This window comes from Neoarius graeffei, chromosome 5, assembly GCF_027579695.1.
Source record: "Neoarius graeffei isolate fNeoGra1 chromosome 5, fNeoGra1.pri, whole genome shotgun sequence".
NCBI lineage: Eukaryota > Metazoa > Chordata > Actinopteri > Siluriformes > Ariidae > Neoarius > Neoarius graeffei.
Window position 1 is genome coordinate 58,744,465 of NC_083573.1, and position 17,110 is coordinate 58,761,574.

Genomic DNA, 17,110 nt, shown 5'->3' on the forward strand with positions numbered 1-17,110 from the left:
TTTTTCTCAGAACATTACCCCCACCTCAGCCCTAATACACCATCACCATTGTAGTTTACTCCTATAGATGGTATATTTTTTTATGTAGAAACATTTAATATCATTATTGTAACAATTCCTGATGTGGGTGGAGCACAGAAGCACAGCAGGTGAGAGTTGATGTTAGCCAAACCACTTTATTTAGCTTTTCAGCTTTCTTTCTTTCTTTCTTTCTTTCTTTCTTTCTTTCTTACTCATTCACTCATTCATATATGTGTTGTGGTCAGGGAGAGAGCTCCTTTTCTCTGCTATCTCTCTCCTTTTATGCTCCATCCCTGTAACAAACACACACACACACACTATTGACAGCAGGTGGAATGACTTAACTACTTACCTTCCCCGACCCCACCCTCCATTCACAGACTGCTGCTTGGCCACGCCCTCACTGCCACATACCCCCACCGCCTGACTCAGGCTGGGGAGCCGTCCGGCCTGAAGCTGACTCCCCCCCCGACGGGACAGGAAGTCTGCCACCACCATCTGCGCCCCTGACCTGTGGATCACCTCGAACTTAAATGGCTGAAGGGCGAGATACCAACTGGTGATCCACCATTGGCATCCTTCATGCGGTGGGGCCATTGGAGAGGTGTGTGGTCCGAACAGAGAGTGAAAGGGCACCCCAGCAGGTAGTATCGAAGGGCAAGGACCTCCCACTTGATGGCGAGACACTCCTCCTCGATTGTGCTGTACCTGCTTTCACGCATCGAGAGTTTCCAGCTGATGTACAGCATGGGGTGCTCCTCGCCCTCCACCTCCTGGGACAAAACGGCCCCCAGCCCTCTGTCCGATGCACCAGTCTGCAAAATAAAGGGGAGAGAGAAGTCAGGGGAGTGTAAAAGTGGCCCCCCACACAGTGCAGCTTTTACCTCAGAGAAGGCCTGTTGGCACTGCTCCATCCACTGGACCGGATCTGGAGCCCCATTATTAGTGAGATCGGTTAGCGGGCTGGTGATGTCCGAATAATTAGGTATAAACCTACGATAATAGCCAGCCAGCCCCAAGAACCATCTCACCTCCTTTTTGGTCTTGGGCCTCGGGTAGGCCACAATCACTGCGGTCTTGCTAATTTGGGGATGCACCTGCCCATGGCCCAAGTGGAACCCCAGATACCATACTTCCACCCGCCCAATCGCACACTTTTTTGGGTTAGCTGTGAGGCCCGCTTGCCCCAGTGACTTTAGAATGGCCCTCAGGTGTTCCAGGTGCCACGGCCAATCATTACTGTAACTTATAATGTTGTCTAGATAGGTGGCTGCGTAGGCAGTGTGAGGGTGGAGGACCCTGTCCATAAGCCGCTGGAACATAGCAGGCACCCCAAATAACCCAAAAGGGAGCATGACAAATTGGTGTAATCCAAATGGTGTGGAAAAGGACGTTTTTTTCTCGGGATAGAGGAGTCAAGGGGATCTGCCAATATCCCTTTGTTAGATCCAATGTCGAATAAAAGCGAGCAGCACCTAACTGATCAAGCAACTCATCAACGCGAGGCATAGGGTATGCGTCAAATTTAGACACCACGTTGACCTTTCTATAGTTCACACAGAACCGGACCGACCCATCGGTCTTGGGAACCAGGACCACTGGGCTGCTCCAGTCACTGTGGAACTCCTCGATTATGCCCATTTCGAGCATGGCCTTGAGTTCGTCCCGAACCACCTTTTTTGTGTGTTCGGGCAATCGGTAAGGGCAGCTACGCACTACCACCCCTGGGGGCATTTCGATGTGGTGTTCTATGAGGTGGGTATGACCAGGAAGGGGCGAGAACACGTCAGAAAATTCCTTCTGCAACTTGGCTACCTCTGTGAGTTGGGCCGGTGAGAGGTGGTCTCCACAAGGGACCGGAGTGGTCCGAGATGTTATCTTTTTTACCTCCGGCCCCAGCTCTGCCTTCTCTGGGACTATCGACGCCAACGCCACGGGGACCCCCTCATTCCAAAGTTTTAAAAGGTTGAGGTGGTAGATTTGCAGTGCCCCACCCCTATCCATTCGCTTCACCTCATAGTTGACATCCCTGACTCGCCATGTGACCTCAAAGGGCTCTTGGCACTTGGCGACTAGTTTAGAACTCGATGTGGGCAATAATATGAGCACTTTGTCTCCCGGCGTGAACTCTCTAAGGCACATGCCCCTGTCATACAGCCGGCTTTGATGTTCTTGTGCCTGCTGTAAATTCTCCTGGGTTAGGTGCATGAGGGTGTGGAGTTTTGTGCGCAGGTCAAGAACGTACTGAATTTCATTTTTACTTGGTGAAGCTCCCTCCTCCCAATTTTCCCGTAGCATGTCCAGAATGCCACACGGCTTACGCCCATATAATAATTCAAAGGGAGAAAACCCCATGGAGGCTTGCGGGACCTCTCATACTGCAAACAACAGGGGCTCAAGCCACTTATACCAATTACGCGCATCTTCACTTACAAATTTCCGGATTATGTTTTTGAGTGTTTGGTTAAATCACTCTACTAAGCCATCTGTTTGTGGGTGATAGACGCTGGTGTGGATAGACTTAATCCCCAGTAACCCATACAGCTCGCACAGTGTGCGTGACATAAACGAAGTGCCCTGGTCTGTCAGGATTTCTTTTGGAATCCTGACCCAGGAGATAAAGCGGAAGAGTGCTTCTGCAATACTGCATGCTGAGATATTGCGGAGAGGCACTGCTTCCGGATATCGCGTTGCATAGTCCACTAGAACTAAAATAAAGCAATATCCCCGTGCTGACCAATCTAATGGCCCGATGAGATCCATCCCAATTCACTCAAACGGGGTCTGGATTAGAGGAAGAGGGCACAATGGCACTTCTGGAGTGGCTGTGGGATTTACTAATTGGCATTCATGGCATGCTGCACACCACCGATGGACATCCCCGCGAATCCTTTGCCAATAGAACCGGGCCATTATTCGGGCTAATGTTTTGTCTTGCCCCAAGTGTCCAGCCATGGGATTAAAGTGAGCTGCATGGAATACGAGTTCCCTATGGCTCTTTGGGATTAACAACTGGGTTACTCATTCCTTAGTTTGAGTGTCCTGCATCACTCAGTACAATCTATCTTTAATAATGGCAAAATAGGGGAAGGTCAGTGCCATGCTTGGCTGAAGAGTTTGACCATTGATTACTCTCACTTGGTCAAACGCATGCCGCAGAGTCTCGTCTTGCGACTGCTCTAATGGGAAATCCCCAAGGGAATCCCCGAGAGAGGGAGGAGGAGCGGGCTGCTCCTCACTCTTACGTGGCCTTGACGTAGACGGCTCTATGACAGCTTCTCCTGCCAATGCTACACCGGGATCTTCCCATGACCTACTAGGGCAGGACCCACAATGTGTTAAATATTCCATTAGTTTTTTAAATCCTGGCCAATTAGTACCCAAAATCAATGAGTGGGTAAGATGGGGACTAACTGCCACCTTTATTCTATGCATTTGGCCCTGGAATAGAATATGGACAGACACTAGAGGGTAATAGTGAACATCCCCGTGCATACACAACACTTTCACCGCTTATGCTCTCCCCAATGCCTCACCTTGCACCAGACATTGGTGAATTGAGGTCTGATTACAACCGGAATCCATCAAAGCGTGATATGTATCCCCTTGAATACTCACCAGTATGCGATATGCTCCAGCCTAATCGGGGGTGGTTTCTGGCACATCAGGGATCTGGATCACAGCACCCACCTCCCTTGTGGAGCTCTGACTTTGGAGATGCTCCAACTCCCCGCCGCGCCACCACACCGGCCCAGGCTTTCCCTCTGCACTGGTGTTATGGGTGTTACTCACCTGAGGGGGAGACAACACAGACACAGAAGAGGGAGATGGGAGGACACCACAGGTGCGACAGGCCGGCTGGGGAGTAGCCAGCCGCCACCTCCGTGGCAGGGGAACAGGATGGAGAGGGGGACAAGAGACAGGAGAGAGAGAGAGAAGAGAAGCAAGGAGAGACGCCTCATCTGCCTGTTGTCAGAGCCACCTTCAGATGGTCCTCCGCCAGCTCGATGGCTCGTTCCAGTGACGCCAGGTGGTGACACTGGACCCATTCTGCTGTTCCTTCTGGAAGTCAAGAGATAAACTGCTCCAGTGACACCAGATCGATGATCTCATTGGCGTCATGGTCTTCTGCCCTCAGCCACCACCGGCAGACATCCCGGAGTTGCTGGCCGAATGCAAACATTCAGCCGACCTCCTCCAGTGCCAGCATCCATAAGCGCTGGTGATGCTGCTCCGGGGATCAGCTGAGCCGCTGCAGAATGGCTTTCCTTAGGTCAGCATAGACCAGTCAGCTGTCAGCAGGGAGCTGCTGCACTGCGAGCTGCACCTCGCCAGTCAGGAGTGGGAGGAGGGGCACCGCACGCTGCTCCTGCGGCCACCCCCATGCCTTGGCTGCTTGCTCGAAGAGAGCAAGGAACACTTCCGGATCGTCCTGCAGTCCCATCTTCATGAGGGTGGTGGCAGCAGTGGCCAATGGCCCTGCTGACACGAGCAGGTGCCGGAACACCTGGCAATCTTCTTGCTGGGCCAGCATCAAGGCTTCAAAGCGTTGCTGCTGCTCCTCTCGGAGGGTGATCAGCATTTGATGCTGGTTCTCCTGGGCGGTAGCGAGGGCAAGGATGAGCTCTTCAAATGGGGAAGACTCCATGGGGTGGTTCCCTTATGTGCTTCTGGGTTTTGGCACCACTGTAATAATTCCTGATGTGGGTGGAGCACAGAAGCATGACAGGTGAGAGTTGATGTTAGCCAAACCACTTTATTTAGCTTTTCAGCTTTCTTTCTTTTTCTCTCTCTCTCTCCCTCTCTCTCTCTCTCTCTCTCTCAATCATATGTGCATTGTGGTTGGGGAGAGAGCTCCTTTTCTCTGCTCTCTCTCTCCTTTTATGCTCCATCCCTGTAACAAACAAACACACACACACACACACACACACACACACACTATTGACAGCAGGTGGAAAGTGTAATGGAAATTTCTAATAAACACTTCAGAACGCTTAACAGTCGTCTTTTCAGTCATTTATTAAAGTAAATCATACAAAGGTATATAAGAAAGGAAAGAAAGAAAATTAAAGCAGAACATCACCTCTAGTGATGTGAGAGTACGCGCGCGCTCTCTGAGTTGTGTTTTAGTGGCTGCTATCTATTATACTCTAAAGGCATTTGCTTACTGCTTGCATCTTCACGTGATTGGCTCAAGATTTTCTATGAAGCTTTGTTAGAGCGTGCACCTGGCGTGCGGGCGGATGCGTAGTTATGAGAACTCAGGCACCCTGCTTATCACCACCAAGGTCAGGAAAGGTGGTTACATCATGGGAAGATGCAAGCTAGGATGAACTCAAGCACCCTGCTCATTACCACCAAGGCCACAGAAAAGCGATTACAACATAGGAAAAACATCTTTCTCAGTATAGGCCACTTGAGCTCAACACACAGAAACACAGAGAATAATAATGTTCATCCATTAAAAAATTCCCTCACATTCCCCCCTTTTTATCCTATAGGATAAATTACTAAAAGGAAAGAAAAGAACTGTACACAGTTTCAGTGATAAGAGTTCTCAGAGAGATTCGACTTAACATGTCATTGAGTGTACAGGGATAATGCTAAGGCTGTTTTTATAAGACATAGACATCTTAAATAAATGCTAGCAAGCCATACACATAGATCAGGAATAATAGAACAGGAAACAATCATAATGAAAGTGTTTTAAGTCAGGACTAATTTCATGTCAACTGTGCTGATGTCATGGAACGGTGGGTTATAGTCTTCATGTGGGTTTGGAGGCCAGTCAGGCAAGTCATCGGAGTCTATTTTCACCATCTGGTAACCGATATTTGTCAGCTGCCTCTGAAACACAGACATACAACATTGACAGAGAACAGGGAGCAAACATAACATCACAATCACTAAGCCCAGGACCGGTATGGTGGATAGAATTAGAGTCTTCCATCCACTAAACCAACGCCACCAGCTGTCTTTATCTCCTCCATGTTCGTCTGCTCATAATTGTTCAGCAACCTTGCGCATCTTGTTCAGTGCCTCAGTGATGTTACCATGATTTCCGTCATTTTCAGGAATGTACGTACAACAGTGTTCTCCTATCATGACACACATTCCACCTTCCTTTGCCAAAAGGATGTCGAGGGCCATGCGATTCTGTGTCGTCATTAATCTGAGTGCGGTCAATTCAGTTCTCACGCCCTCCATGGCCTCTATGGTTGAATTCACAAACTGCGCCAGCCTATAATGCACCAACTCAAGTTCATTCCAGAGTTGTGTTATCCCGTACTGTGGAAACAGTGCCTGAAAGAATTTCTTCACCTTGGGTTGCAGCTGATGTTCCGGAGGAGGAAAATCATCATCGACACTTCTGCGTCGTCTGCCACTCGTCTCAGGGGTTGCTATTATTAGGTGGGCATCTAATTGGATCAGGGCACACGTGACTTTCCAATCTACCGGAAGAAAGTTATACACATAGTGACCACACTTCCACTGCCAGCCTGGGTAATAGAAGGTTGGACCCGCTAACTGAGTTAGATTCCCTCCTGGTCCTAAGTCACTTCCTGTTATCGCTTTTCTGCCTTGCTTGTACAGAGTGCCACTTCATCCCGTGCAAGTCACATTTGGATTTGGGACTGAACCCTGCACAGTGCAAATGGTTGAACACCTAGTTTCCTTGACCTTCCCTACGAGGTTTGAGTTTGGATCACCCTTTCACCCTGCGCATAAGGTATAATTTATCCCCTTTCCTAATTCATTTACACTAATTTCTACCCTTGGGTCATCTCCCCCACCTTGATATGTGACATTACAGTCTTCTACATCATTGCAGACAGCTTCCATCACAGCTCGCCATGCTTGCGCAGTGTCTTCATCCGTTGTGTTGGCGATCTCGAACATGAATGGTTGTGTAACGGTGTGTGGCAGAGTTGAGCAAACTAGACAATTTGACCTGTTAGCTTGTTTAGCTGTAAAATTAGCATACTGCCAATACAAATTATGAGTTGGATGTCTTCCTCGTCTCGATTCTGTGTCAGTCTGGGTTCCCTGTATCGACCACCACACGAATCCTCCCATGAGCTCCATTAGGATCAAGATGCTCAGGCCCACGACTGGACCTAATTTATAATGATTTACCCACTTCATTTTGTGTTAACTAGGTCTCTGAGTTAACCCTTGCCCTTCTTGACGTGTATTGGTGCTCAGAGGGCGAGCATGCCCTTTCAGCCCTCATCCCACCTCACCGGAGCTTGGAGAAACTCGGGACTTCTGAAACCAGTTTTACTGACTAGATACTAAATACTCTTCTCTATTGAGGGTGCAACAGCGTAACTGTGCTGTCACGCTCAGTCCCGTGGAACTTGCTCGCCACGTGGTTTAGATCAAAGCAGGAAAGCGGTCATGTAGGGCACCTTCTGAATGATAATCGCTTACCTCTCCTCCTGAGTCTCGGGTTACCACTTGTCCCACCTTATGGTTGGGGTTCTGTCCTCAGATGTACTTAATTAACACTTCTTTCTCCTCGAGCTTTAGTCAGCATCTGGGTCACTTAGGCCTTCTTTTCCCTCCTGCTCAGCCGGTTCAGGAACCCTCCTGCAGTGGCTAGCATGGATCCACGTCACTCTGCTTGTGACTTTCACTGCCGTTGGGGTCGTGAGCAGGACCTGGAATGGGCCGTTCCACCGTGGCTTGTTCCACTTGGTTCGTCGGAAGTCCTTCACCACGATCCAATCCCCTGGTTGTAGATCGTGCAGAGGTCCCTCAGCGGGTTTGGGAAGTGCTTCTTTTACCTGTTTGTGGATAGATTTCAAAGCAGAGGACAACATTGCACAGTAATTCAACATTGCATCATCACACAGTGTGGTGTCCGGCAGAGTTCCTTGAGCTAGCCCTATCCTCGTGTTGGGTACTCGTCCAAACAGAATTTCGAATGGGCTTAACCCATGTTTAGGCCTAGTTTGCATCCTCATTTGTGTGAGTGCTACAGGGAGGACCTTTGTCCATCCTAGCCCTGTTTCTGCACAAGCTTTGCTTAGTTTATTTTTAAGTGACCCATTTTCCCTCTCTACTGCTCCCGCACTGGCAGGATGATAGGCACAATGTTGTTTCAGGTCTATCCCTAGGAATGCTCCTATTTTCTTTAGGGCTGCATTAACAAAGGGTGTTCCATTGTCACTTGAGATTTTGCTAGGTATACCCCACCTAGGAATTACATCTCTCAGGAGTGCTTTGACTACTGCCTCTGAGTCTTGTTTAGCTGTGGGGAATACTTCTACCCATTTTTAAAACATGTCAACTATTACCAGGCAGTACCTTTTCCCTTCACTAGGTGTCAGTTCAATAAAGTCCATTTGGAGGTGATCAAATGGTTTGTCTGGTTTTGGGTGTGCTGCTTGAGTTAGTCTGATACCTTGACCTGCATTATGTTGTGCACATATCAAGCATTGCTTGCAAAATTTTGCACCATAATTTGAAAACCCCTTTGTGAACCATCTCTTTGTTACTTCTGCTACCATCCCCCCTTTTGACACATGGGTGAGCCCATGTGCCAATTTTGCATAGAAAGGGAACATGTATTTTGGTAGACAGGGATGGCCCGAGGGACAAACCCAGACCGAGTTTGCAAGGATACAGCCTGCCTGTTTCCAGACTCGTCTCTCGTCCTGGGTGGCAGTGCTCTGAAGGTCCACTAGCTGTAAACAAGGGGTAGAAACCTGAGGAAAGGCAAGGTTAGAGGGTGAACTGGAAGCCGAGGCTGCACACTTAGCTGCCGCGTCCGCCCTGACATTCCCTTGAGACACAAGATCAGTATTGTTAGTATGGGCAGCACACTTACACACAGCAATAGCTCTAGGGAGTAGAACAGCATCCAACAACTCAGAGACCAGTTTATGATGTGCAATGGGAGATCCTGTGCTAGTGAGAAAATTTCTATGTTTCCAAATGGTGCCAAAATCATGCACAACGCCAAATGCATACCTACTGTCCGTAAAAATATTGACAGATTGCCCTGCCGCCAATTTGCATGCCTCAATGAGGGCACAGAGCTCTGCAGCCTGCGCTGACAGGTTCGAGGGCAGACGTGACGCCTTGAGGACCTCGTGATCTGAGACTACGGCAAAACCTACTTTGTTCTTTCCAGTCTCTGGGTCTCTGGAGGCTGAACCATCCACATAGAGGATCATGTCTGGATTTTCGAAAGGGTCGCTCTTTAAATCTGCCCTGGGGGAACAAAAATCGTTAGTGAGAGCAACACAGTCATGTGGCTCTCCATCGTCCTCTGTAGGGAGAAGAGAGGCAGGATTCAGAACAGTACAACGTTTCACAATGATGTTAGGCATATCAAGTATGACTGTGTTATACTTCAACCATCTCTGTGCTGACAAATGTGATGTCTTTTTCTCCAACAGAAGCAGGGAGACAGCATGTGGGACCAAAAGGGTGAGGTTAGAATACCCCACAATATTTCTGGAGGCAGTTACCGCCTTTTCAGCTGCAGCAACTGCACACAGGCAAACAGGAAGTCCAGCCACCACTGGATCCAGCCTGCTGGAGAAGTAAGCTACAGGTCTCAATCTATCCCCGTGTTTCTGCAAAAGAACAGAGGTCATAAAACCCTTCTTTTCATCTACAGTTTGAACAAATGGTTTATTGGGATCAGGCAGTCCCAGTGTGGGTGTGGTCTGCAGGGTTCCTTTTAGGGCCAGGAATGTTTCTTCAGCTTCTGGTGTCCATACAACAGGTGATGAAGCGGTGAGGGACGAACCGTGCACGAGCTCTCTCACTGGACTTTCCAGGATGGAATAATTCAGAATGAATGCTCTGCAATAGGAACACATACCCCAAAATGACAAAACTTGTTTCACAGTGATTGGCTTGGGAATTTTCTGAATAGCTGAGACTCTGTCCGCAGACAGCGTTTTTCCCTCCCCTGTGATATCATGCCCCAAGAAATGCACCTTCTGTTTTGCAAACTGTAATTTTGTGAGGCTAGCCTTATGACCTTCCTTAGCGAGGTGTCGCAGTAGCGTTATGGTGTCATCCTCACATTGAGCTTTAGTTGGGGCACAAATCATTAAATCGTCAACATACTGCAGCAAAGCTGATCTTGGTGACAAAGTTAACGAAGCGAGGCTGTCTCTGAGGCACTGGTTGTATATGGTTGGGGACTCACAGTAACCCTGGCACAAATGAGTGAAAGTGTATGGACGACCATCATACATAAAGGCAAACCAATACTGGCTGTCTTTATGTATAGGAATAGAAAAGAACGCATTTGCTAGATCCACCACTGAAAACCACTTACTGTCAGCGGGCACCTGGCCCAAAATGGTGTATGGGTTAGGGACGTCAGGTGCGCGTGGAACAATCGCAGCACTGACTGCTTGCAGATCTTGGACAAACCTCCACTCATTGGGCTGAGACGATTTTCTTGCCTTCTTAACTGGAAAAATAGGAGTGCGCACTGGAGAGTCCGGGCAAGGGACAATTACACCTGCCTTCAGCAACGAATCAAAGACTGGTTTTATACCTGCAATTGCTTCTGGTTTGAGTGGATACTGAGTCTGCCTAGACCTGAAATCCGATTTGGGGGTGATCACCACTGGTTCAGCATTCTTTATTAGGCCCACATCATGTTTACCCTTTGCCCAAACGGAATTTGGAACTCCCGCCAATTTGGGGTGCACCTCTGCTGGAGTTATGCCTGTGGAAACAGAGACAAACAGGCCACTATGGCTGGGGTCCCCAGGACCCTGGTCATCAGTGGCTAGTATTACGCTGCGCTTAACATGCACACACACAGCCTGACTTTGCTTGTAGACCCCAAGCCTTTGACAAAACAACACACTAGGGTCCTCTGTTCGGGACCATTCATTGTCATTGGCTGCACACTTCTTGACCCACTTCCCCACGTCTTTCCAATGGGCGGCTCGCGGTTTTGCTAATGAGACATGGGGTATCGAATCAATGATGTCAAAGAAATCATGTTGGCAGCAGTCAACCTCAGAGTCCTCTGTTCTGAGGCCGTACATAACATGTTTGAGAACACTGCGATTAGCACTGATGCAGCTGTTTGGACAACGAGTAAAATGGACCTGCACAGCACAATAATGTTTAGACCAATATGTAGTTTTGAGGGTCAATCTTTCATGTGTGTGGGGGTCTGCAAACCAAGTCTTTTCAAACTCTACATCTTGCCCTTGGTGAACATGTGCTGTACAATGCAAATCTTCCTCTTTCATATAATCTGTGTCAACTGATGGTGTTCAAGCGTGCGAGCTGTACAAGGTGTTTTGGAGTTTGTGTGAGCTGATCTGAGCAGAGCCGCCAGACATACACATACAGGGGGCTTCCAAACCCATACTGCACACTGCACATTTCACTTACTTCAATGGTTAGCCCATCTGGAGTGGACATGAGATTTACTCCTAATTTGCACATTAAATCACGTGCTAACAAATTCACTGGACATGTATGTGAGATGAGAAATGAGTGGGATGTAACTATTCCTCCCTCGCTTTCACACGGGAGGTTGACTGAGAAAGTTTCGGTTACAGGTCGTCCTGAGATGCCCACTGTCTGAATAGAATTTGAGCTGAGCGGTGGGTCTACTGGAAGTACCCCATGTTGTATCACTGAGTGTGCTGCTCCAGAATCTACTAAAAAGGTTAACACATGCCCACACACAGTGAGGGGCATACAAGGGAGTTTAGAAAAGGGAGTAGTTGTGTATTTTAACAAACTTAATGCAACTTCAGGTGTATTTATTTGGACTGGTATATCGGGCGTTTCTGTGTAGTCTTGCTGTTGCATGCAGGTGCTGCTACTAATGTGTTTAATGTTATGTGAATGCTCCTGTCTATGTGTATGTGTATCATCAGGTGTGTGTGTGTTACCTCCCCTGTTCTCTGTGTGGGGCCCATTCCCGGAGACCGCCGATCAGTCTGCTTTGCTGTACTCCTCACAGGGCTTCTGGCTGCTTCTGTGGAGACAATTTCGAGCAATGTGTCCCTTCTGATTGCAGTTGTAGCAGGTTGCATCCTTTATCCAGGACGAGTAACTCCAGGTCGTCCTGTCTCGGCCCCTACTTCGACCTCTTCCTCTTCTTGTTCCTTTTTCTCCAGGCTGAACAGTCTGGAAAAGAGTGAGAGTGGCGGCGTGTAGATCTTGGTCTCTGTGTCGACTTTGTCTTCTCCTTCTCTTTCAGCAGCTTTTCTGCATGCACAGCGTACTGCTCGATCTTGGTGAGACTGGTGGTTTCCCACAGGAGACAGAGCTGCTTTACTAACTTGGCCACTGCTGGATCCATACCACTCATGAAACTGTTCTGCAGGTGCGCTTCCCAGACCTCAGGAGTGCCTTCCACTCCAGCCAGGGTCGCGGGTCTGGTCAGGCCACTGTGTTTCTCATGCACGGCAGTGAGACGGGTGAGAAATGCTGACACACCTTCTCCATCTTCTTGCTTACACATACTGATCTTAGTCATGTCTATGTTCAAAGGAAAAGCACTATCCAGACGAGCACAGAGAGCAGTGATGGTATCTCTATACTCACTATTGCCAGCCGCGCTCCAGTCTGGTGTAGTCATTCGCTGGTCAGCTTCCGGCCAATCTTTGGAAACTTTGCTCCAATCTATACCCATCTTGATCATGAGTAGGCGGCGAAGTTCATGGGTGGTCGGTCGGAATTCTCTGCAAAATATCAACAGCTCATTACCAAATGTCTTTCCTCCTACCTCTCTCACATTGGGAAGAGAAGCCATGCTTTCCTTCATGTCCGCTGTCGTCCAGGGTCTGTGGACTAAAAGCACACCATCAGCTCCAGCCACTTCCACCATTGGAAGATGAAGGACTTCAGACTTTAGATTATGGCCTTGTGGACCCACTGGTGAGCACGTGGTCAGGTCCAGGAGAGTATCTTTTCCATCGCCATATGTAAGACCGGATCTCGTGTGTGATGGAGAAGCAAGGGGAGGTGCTGATGCTGGAGGCAGCTGGTAGGCTGGAGGAGATTCCAGAGGCTCAGTTTTTTTCTTCGTCTCAACTTCTCCCCTTCTCTGTGGGTGAGGCGCTTGTGGGAATGATGCTCCGCCTTGCTGAGGAGGCAGTGTGTGTCGGGGCGGTGGGGCAGACTCCAGGTCAGGGTCCATCTGAAATTTCAAACACTGAGAAGAGGGTGAGAGCCCTGCCTGTCGTTTCTCTCTTTTGTACTCTCTCTTAAGTGTTTCTTCTTTCCATGCAGAAAACGCCCTCCAGTCCCCTAAGAACTTAACATTATCTGCAGGCTCTTCTTTTTCCTTCTGTTTCAACTTTTCTTCTAACTGTCCTATCTGCCTGGGACTAAAACTTCCCTTCTCAGGGAATCTTAAGTCCTTTACCCATATGTCAAACTGTGCCAAACAATCCTCGCCATATGAGGTTTTCATAAACTGGATGTTTGGGCTGTCATAGGAACACCCACTTCTTACTATAGCACATGTAGCTTCAGGCTTACCTGCTTCTTCCTTTCCTTTCTCTAACTTGCTGCTTCTGTTCCCCATTGTACACTGTTATATTAATAGGCTGTGACAACAGCGGCTGAGTTTCTTTATCAGGATCACAAAAAGAACAGGTTGGACTATGTCCAAAAATGCGACACAATAATCTTTTAGGTGTGTTCTTATTAGTAAACAATTTATCTGACATTTGCCTTAAACCAAAGTAGGTATCATTTAACACAACAACCTCAAAGACAACTCGCGCATGTGTACAAAAGCTGTTTCTCTGTTTCAGAATTTGGAGGAGGACAGTACTCTGTTAATTCATCAATATTTTGCGTGCACACCGGTGTGTCTTTGCGACTTCGTGATCGAACCTCTCTATCCCGTTCCTCCGACGGGCCAGTTGTTCACACAGAACAAAGGGAGCAAGATTCAATTCTTTCCCAGTTACGAATCGCTGAACGTGAGTCCGTCGAGACACGCACCCGTACTTCCTTCGCTCAAGTAGGTGAGCCGTTACCCAGTCGTCACTTGGGCGGATAATTCTCTTACACAACCCAATAAACTACTCGCAGTTTATTGTCTCAAAATTGTGTTTATCCGTTTCGGCAAACATATTGATGGTACCACAGCTTAGCAGTCCTCCTGAGCTCGGACAAACTTCTGTCCATCTCTTATATCATTTTAAATACTGTTTCCACTAATTTCTTTACACAAGAATGCAAAGTTATCACTTACTGGTTCGTTGAGCCCTGATGGCCTGGTCTCTCGTCCGAGTTCTCAGCTCCGCACCGTAGCCTTGGGAGTGTTCCGTCGTCCGAGGATCAGACGCATAGGGCCCACCCAGGGGACGCCAAATTGTAATGGAAATTTCTAATAAACACTTCAGAACGCTTAACAGTCGTCTTTTCAGTCATTTATTAAAGTAAATCATACAAAGGTATATAAGAAAGGAAAGAAAGAAAATTAAAGCAGAACATCACCTCTAGTGATGTGAGAGTACGCACGCGCTCTCTGAGTTGTGTTTTAGTGGCTGCTATCTATTATACTCTAAAGGCATTTGCTTACTGCTTGCATCTTCACGTGATTGGCTCAAGAGTTTCTGTGAAGCTTTGTTAGAGCATGCACCTGGCGTGCGGGCGGATGCGTAGTTATGAGAACTCAGGCACCCTGCTTATCACCACCAAGGTCAGGAAAGGTGGTTACATCATGAGAAGATGCAAGCTAGGATGAACTCAAGCACCCTGCTCATTACCACCAAGGCCACAGAAAAGCGATTACAACATAGGAAAAACATCTTTCTCAGTATAGGCCACTTGAGCTCAACACACAGAAACACAGAGAATAATAATGTTCATCCATTAAAAAATTCCCTCACAAAAGACTTAACTACTTCCCTTCCCCGACCCCGCCCTCCATTCACAGACTGCTGCTTGGCCATGCCCCCACTGCCACAATTATTTTGAAAGCCTTTTGGCTTTACATCATTTCTTCACATGTACCTAAGACTTTCACAAGTGATAAAACACACTGTTCATGGTTTCATGTTTGATCATTTATTTTGAGATGGATTTTCTTTTTATGCTACTACTACTACTACTACTACTACTACTAATTTAAAAATTATGGACTGAAAGGTGTGCTGATTTTTAGGTAAATTTTTTCTGCCACATTACTGATGCAGTACTCTGTAATCAACTTCTAAAACTCATGAATAAGGTATGAGAATTTATGTCTCTAAAGTCTAACATACTCTTCAGTAAATATTGGCAGTATAACTGTCACACCATATGGGTTTAATTGTGTATACTTGGTTCTTGTTTGCTGCTGCGCTATAAATGCTTTTAATCTGGTGCCTCGTGTTTTACTTCAAAAAAAAAAATCAAGTACATTTGCACATGAGTTCTCTGAATATCAGCTACTGAGAAAATCCTGTAAATAATTCCTCTGGAGTGGAACCTTACGTGGTGGGTAAAATGATTTTGAAGTGTTTCTTACACCATGTTTGCATAAGCAGAATTTATACATATACTCACAAGGACTCAACTAAAATTTTAGTTTTTTTCAAGGCCCCATGGATTCTGTTATACAGTCCATGCCCCTGAGAGAGAATTTATAGCAGGAATGTATAGGTACACAGGCCTGCATATCAGGGGGAATATCCAACAGATGCTGTAGGAAGTGTCTTCATCTTACCAACAGAAACAGCTCTTTATACCAACACCTGTCATCAATTACATAGCAAGATAACGAATGGAGGTAAGACATGCTCGTGACATAACTGCACCACACTGGCAACTCTGACAGCACTGGGTATGAAATGACCCACAGTGTTTACATGCTTTATGCAACCTGCTGTAGGCAAAAATCATCACACATCACCCAGTATGGTCTAGCTCCTCATGGGGTGTTACTGGTTGTGTGTGTGTGTGTGTGTGTGTGTGTGTGTGTGTGTGTGTGTGTGTGTGTGTGCGCGCACATGTGAGTTGATGACCTCAGCTTTTTGTCTTAGCTTAACACACACATGTTGTTTCCTTCTGTCTCAAAAGATAATGGACTGCGCCTGGATTGTCAATTTGTTGTAGAGCAGCATCGGCTGTGACTGTAAAGTCCAATTCTGGAGCGGCAGTCTCTGTCACAGTTGCTGCATATGAACCCTGATGGTAGTGAGGGTGCAGGAGCTGCTCTCTCTCATCATCGTTCCCTTCTGCCAAGCCACTGCTGTTCCCTTTTTGCCTCAGCTCTCTTGACACCTGTCTTGATGACATGTCGCTAGTTGCTGTGGTCGGTTGCAGCTGCTTCTCACAAGTCTGGGTTGATGTTGGCAAACTTCATGTCCCTCTTACATACATCCTTGTAATGCAGCATTGGGCGGCCAGCTTGTCTGGAGCCTGAGGTGATTTCGCCATACAGAACATCCTTTGGGAGGCGTCCATCCTCCATATAGCAAACGTGGCCCAGCCATCACAGGCATCTCTGGGACAGGATTGCAAACATGCTGAGAGTGTTTGCTCGCTTGAGGACATCCTTTTTGAGAACTCTGTCATGCCACGATATGCCCAAGATGCGGCGCATGCAACACAGGTGGAAGATGTTGAGACGCTGCTCCTGTCGTGCATAAGCTGTCCATGTTCGCTGCTGTAGAGCAGATTGCCCAATACGCAGGCATTGTACACTGCAATCTTTGTGTTTGTGGTCAGCTTGTCATTCTCCCACACTCTTTTGGACAGTTGTGACATGGCAGATGCTGCTTTGCCGATGTGCTTGTTGATCTCAGCATCAAGGGACAGACTGTTGGAGATCATGGAGCCAAGGTACATGAAGTCCTTGACCACTTCCAGAGAGTAATCCCCAATGGAGATGTTAGGTGTGTCACTGACATCCTGTCCCATCACGTTCATCTTCTTTAGACTAATGATGAGGCCAAATTCTTTGCAGGCATGAGCCAGGCAGTTGATGAGCCTTTGAAATCCTTCCTGTGTGTGGGAAGCCAGGGCAGTGTCATCAGCAAGAGCATCTCTCAGAGTATAAGCTGGTGAACCTTTGTCTTGGCTCACAAGTGGGAAAGGTTGAACAGCTTGCCATCTGATCATGTGTGGAGAAACACCC